Source organism: Calonectris borealis, chromosome 2 (assembly GCF_964195595.1).
Source record: "Calonectris borealis chromosome 2, bCalBor7.hap1.2, whole genome shotgun sequence".
Classification (NCBI taxonomy): Eukaryota; Metazoa; Chordata; class Aves; order Procellariiformes; family Procellariidae; genus Calonectris; species Calonectris borealis.
Window position 1 is genome coordinate 80,786,321 of NC_134313.1, and position 6,335 is coordinate 80,792,655.

Genomic DNA, 6,335 nt, shown 5'->3' on the forward strand with positions numbered 1-6,335 from the left:
ATGCTACTAGTTCATGCAGAATAAGCAATTATTCTTTTTAAGGAAGAATGACTATACAGAATTTGCAGCAAAAAGGCCCAGATTCAACTAGTTATAAAATGCTCTGAAAAACCACAACAGTGAAAACCAAAAATCATCAAACCAAATGCCAGCCCACTCATTCATCTAGGAAGCTAAAATCATATCACTGGGGTGTTCCCAATAACAAAGCACAAATTCATAAAACACACATTGTCTTACAGGAAAGAAGGAAAAAGGAACTATATCGCCTGTAGAAGTCCAATGATTAAGTCTATAATACAAATAGCCCTCCAATGACTAGACTATCCTGCTTATGGCTCTTCAAGGCTGGTACTATAGATGGCTTCTAACTTTTTAAGCAGTTACCAAACGCTTTGCTGAGATGCAAAAGCCAAACCTGCAGTGGACTAGGCTCTCATAAAATGCAAAGTGAGTTAAGATCACTTAGATACCTTCACAGCTGATGTAAGCTGACCCGTTTTACTTCTCACCACAACGCCTGGTTTCCGTCTCAGTTGCTGATGCAGTAACTGCATAACCACAGTACAAAGTTTGATGAAAGCAAGCACAACAGCATTTACCAGCACTTTCCCTTCCTGACATCACTTGCAGTTTTCTGGAGACATCCAAAAACATAGGCAGGCCTATCTCCCACACTTCAGAGACATGACCTCAGGAGGGCTCTAGGGTGTCTGTTAGCTGAAGTAATCACACTGAGTGTGCAAGTGTGGAGGCCAGCAGGTCTCCTCAGCTGGATTGCTGCTGACTGTGGCTATGATGAAAGCCAGCTCACCACCTTTACGTTGTTCCTACTCTTCAGAAGGGAAGCAGAGGTAGACATACTCCAAAAAAAAAAGTCCTTGTCTGCAGGAGCACATTTTTTTCCTCTCTCTCCATAAACATTGTGCTACTTCCCTTGTCCACTAGTTCCAGACTGACATTTGGCCAAAGTAAATGGCTTGCTGTAAGAACATTTATGCTACTGCCTTCCCTACTCACTATCCAACAAGAATAGTAATATATTATGACCTACAAATTCAAAACTGAATTGTGGTTTTACAAAATACTCCAGATTAGCCCAAACGCAACTGAGCCCTAAGTCTGCTGGTTAGCTGTCCATACCAGAGGCCAGCACAGTTCCTTCCCTTAAAAGGCCTCCATCTACTTGCGTGGCTCTGTATTGCTCTTTTCCCTGTTCACTAGTAAAAATCCATGATGAATTTAAAGTTTCAGACAATAACACTTGCATAAGAACAGGGAACCAAGCACATTCCCTTCTCACTTTCCTCTCAAGCATGAGAAAAATCCCCTGCTTCACAACAGTGACAGGCTGAGCAGTAATCTGGCAACTCCTTTGGGGTCCAAAGTAATGACTGTCTTAATCTTTAAACTTTCCAGGTCTTCCTGAGTCTTGCTGAGCTAGCATTTACCTTAGGAATACTGGATATTATCTACAGGATAAAGCTGAAATTTTACTGTGTGTCTTGTATTTCTTTTGTATTTCTCTCAGGTCTGAGGTAGATTTTTTCTCTCACAGTATTGGTGACACTTTGATAAATAGTAAGAAAGATGCTCTGTTCTTTCATTTTTGATTCTCTAATTTCTGAGCCACATCATCATCTAGAAAGCAAAATATCTGAAAGCCATCTGCTCGCAGAGAGCACTGCTAGGCATTCCCTTAAAGTTAATACTAATCCTGCTTCGGGGGATGGACTTATCTTTGTAATCCCCAACACTAAAAACACAGCCATGGAAGTATATCATGTATCCCTAAATTAAGGGAACATAAAAGAATCAGAACTATGCATGAATTACATGCAGGACAAATGACACTTAAGTTAATATTTTAATTAAAACTATGGTATTTAACCTTCTTCCAAAACTTGTTTTACTTTTTTCCCTGATAAAACGTGTTGATCTGTCTTCTCTTTTCCTATTTCACCTGCTGAGAACCTTTGAATTAAGGAAATGCTAAATGAGCATCTTTCCAGAACTAGGCTGCATTACTTCAAGTTTGGTAGAGAGGTTTCTTTACTAAGAGTTTAGCACTGAAAGCCATTTTTGCTTCTTTAAGGCCTGAAAAACTATAGCTGGCATGACCTGTAACAACTGCAGAGGAAGCTTGATCCACACCTATTTTACACCATGTCTGAACAAGTGAAGTGCCATCGGTTTCAGTGGATTTATTCCCAGTGCATGGCCATATAAACAAGAGAAACATGCCCACAGTGGTAGAATGCTCCAGTTCAGGAAGAGGAGGCCTTGATCAGAGCTAAACACAATTCAGTCAATGAAGAAGGGAACACTAATATTTACACATGCTTTTTTCCCAGTAGTTCTGAAACATAAATCCAACAAAAATACCATTTATCAACCATTTACAGCAAAATAAAATACACATTATAAAAAAAAATAAAGCTGAGTTTTAATTTAAATTATTAATGATTATGGATCAGACCAAGAATATCTTAATTAAATCAATCTGCACATACTGAGTTTGACTCACGAGTTTAATAAGATACACTGGGTCTGTCTGGGATGGAGTTAATTTTCTTCATAGCAGCCCATATGGTGGTGTGTTTTGGATTTGTGAATTTGTGACTAAAAACACTGATAACGCCCCAGTGTTTTGGCTATGGCTGAGCAGTGCTTGTACAGCATCGAGGTTTTGGTTTGTGGGTTTTTTTCCCTTCCTGTTTCTCATTCTGCCCCCCCAGGCAAGTAGGCTGGGGGTGAGAAGGAAGCTGGGAGGGGGCACAGCCGGGACAGCTGACCTGGACTTACCAGAGGGATACTCCATACCATGTAACATTGTGCTCAGCAATAAAAGCTCAGGGAAAGGAGGCAGCAGGGGGAACATTCGGGGCTACAACATTTGTCTTCCCCAGGAAGCGTGATGCGTGATGCAGCCCTGCTTTCCTGGAATTGGCTAAATGTCTGCCTGCCGATGGGAAGTAGTGAATGAATTCCTTGGTTTGCTTTGCTCGTGCACGCAGCTTTGCTTCATCTGTTAAACTGTGTTTATCTCAAGCTACGAGTTGTCCCTTCCAATTCTCTCTCCCATCCCACTGGGGATATGAGCAAGCAACTGGGTGGGGGCTTAGCTTCCAACCGGGGTCAACCCACTACATAAGAAAATAAACACAATAAATAGATTTCACTTCATATACAGAGTCCAGGCAGACATATGTGACTCTAGATTCCAGCTTTTAGACTGGGAAGAGTCATCTAGAATGATAAAGTTATCTGAGAGTGGAAAACAGCAGAGAACCTGTCCAGCCAAGCAGGAAGCAAAAAACAGACTCTCAGTGTCATTCATCAAATTCAACAAGTCTGACAAAGGCTTCAGGAGACAATATCTGCTCCCAGGCAACTCTAACCATTAAGAAAATTAATTAGTAACAGAGAGAAAATTAGAACTGCAGAAAATTAGAAGTGGAGATAATGGTGGAAACATCCAAAGCAGGGAGATAGGTTTCCTTGAACATTAACATACACATAAGGAAAAGGATAAAACTCAGAGGAATAGTGTAAGAACAAAATGTAAACAATTCTCCATTTTAGAGAATTGAAGAAAATCCCTTCAATTTTGGACTGGCAGAAACCTTGTTTAGAGAAAAGCTATGGCCACTGCTGTAGGGCCTTAGGAAGGAAACTTCGTTCCATGAGCACCTAATCAATTAATCCATTAGCCACCCATAGTATATTTATTACTTCTGTCACCAAAGTTTTGCTCTGTAGTTCAAGGACAGTTAACACTCTGAGACCGGAATCTTCCATCAGAAATCAGACTGGCACCTCAGAAACTTCTTGCGCTCAGTTTATTTTATTGTCATAAAAAACCCCAAACCACCAAATGCTAAGCACTCAGCAACTTGTATTTTTGAATAGGCTGAGGTTCTTATGCATAGCTCATGCATGTGCATCATATGTTCAAGCACATCTTTATTCAGACCTAAGCTACAAAAGGGATAGATAGTACAGTGGGAGCAGAGACCCCACCTCACAGTGCTATGCAGAGAGAAACATTCACAATGACTTCTTCTGCCCCAGTAATAAGGAAGTTATCAGGCTTCTGAACATCATCATTTTAATATCTAAATCAATAAAGGGTAGGGAAGGAGCCCAGAAGCCATGTCACGCACAGGGGAAGAGGAAGAAGGAAGACTCTCAAAAAATGTTGCACTGTTGTTAAGAGTGGCATATACTAATGAATAAAAAAGGAAAAAGCACTGGAGATAATTTTGCAATCCTCATATTGAAGTCTGGCTCTGATCCACTGCATTGCATACAGTGAAGAAAGACAACACAAATGTGCATAATTTTGAGTGTCTAGTGAAAAATTAATATTAGCTACCTAAGAGCTGCCGCTTCAGTGTCATTCTCCATGAGTTGTGCTACATCTAATTGTTCTAAAATGAATCAAGACATGCTCTTGGGTGTTCTGCAGCTTCTCCAGTAATTAATTCAGGCCTTTCATCACCTGCATTTGAAAGAGGAAATGAAGGTAAGAGTAGGGTTTGGGGATTTTTTTTTCCCTATAGCTTGTCTCATTATGCAGCTGAGCGTGATTGAGCCCATGCATGTATAGTCAGCAAGCAGAAGAGAACTGCTGAGCACCCACAAATACTACTGAAATCAATAGGAACTGCAGGGACATTGTGACTTTGAGAAACAGCTCATCCTTCTTCGAGAGCCTACTTATAGGTAGAAAGGCTTATTCTGAAGCTGCGTAAGAAGATTTCCGTACTGGTGGGGCTTTTTCTGTTTTGTTTTCATTTTCAGAGGACAAAATCAGGCACACTTGTCCTGGTTTCAGCTGGGATAGAGTTAACTTTCTTTCTGGTGGCTGGGGGCGGGGTGCTGTGTTTTGCGTTTGGTATGAGAGGAGCGTTGATGGCCAATTGATGTTTTGGTTGTTGCTGGGTGGTGCTTGCATGGGGGACTTTTCGGCCTCCCATGCTCTGCCAGGGGCAGGGGAAGCTGGGGGTGGAGCATAGCCAGGGCGGTTGACTCAGCTGGCCAATGGGGTAGTCCATACCATGTGACGTCATGCTCAGTATAAAAACTACGGGGGGGGCTCTCGCAGTTTGGGACACATGGAGCGTCAGTCAGCGGGCGGTGAGCAGTTGCGTTGTGCATCACCTGCTTTGTATATTCTATTGTTGTTGTTGTTATAATTGTTATTATTACTGTTCTACTTTATTTTATTTCAATTATTAAACTGTTTTTATCTCAACCCGCAAGTTTTCCTACTTGTGCCCTCCCGATTCTCTCCCCCATTCCACCAGAGCAGGGGTGTGAGCAAGTGGCTGCGTGGGGTTTAGTTGCTGGCTGGGGTTAAACCATGACAACACTGTGCCAGATAGGCCAAGTCCCAGGGCAGGGTGAGAAGGAGAGAAGAAAACCTTTGTCTCAAGCAGATCACTAGAGCTCAGATGCATCCCTGAACCCATTTGTGCACGTGGGCAACAGGCCCACAACCAGAAGAGTTATTCTATGAGCAGCACATCACTGAACACTGCAAATTAACAGGCCCAGAAAGAGAAAAATCCTTCTGTTATCTGAATCCTTCTGCATGCATCAGCCTAGCTAAGATGAGTGTGGAGTGTTTGGCATTCAAGGATGATGCAATGAAGATATTCTATCAAGAGCATTTTAAAGCTTGTCCTTATTCTATCTCCTGTTAAGCACTGCCATGAGAAAGGCATGAGTGGTGCATAGTGGTCATAGCACAGGGGCCACAAGCACTTCCAAAGTCAAAAGCCCAGGCTATGCAGTCTGTCTGCCTTCATCATTACTACCAGAGGTTGAGATGTCTCAGTATTAGCTAGATTAGTGCAAAAAAGGCAATATGATAACCAACTTGTTTAAGCAAAGGTCCTTGGTTTAGAGTACAAGAACTGTAGTTAGCACTGCAAAACATGTGGCATCATCAAAGAAGGTGAATGAGTCGAGAGCGAGGTCTAAGATCTGAAGGCATTACCTTGGCCTTTTTCAGCCAGTTCTTCTGGGTTTGGATTCCATCCCCTTCCCGGCACACGGCTTAACTGAGAAGCAGCAACACAAAATGCAGTAGATCCCATAGACAACACAAACAGCTAATATGTTGCTCGGTCAGTGGGTCAGAAAGTGGCTGTCAAACAAACCCAGGAGGTAATCTTCAGCAGCGTCCTCAGGATACTCTGTTGGGACAGAAGATGCAGAACCCGGCAATAAGTTCAAAAAGTTCTGAAGAGAAAAGCAGCAACAGGATAGACAATTGAGACCGTTATCCGCAAAAAAAAAGTCTCATGATGAAATTAAGAGTAACT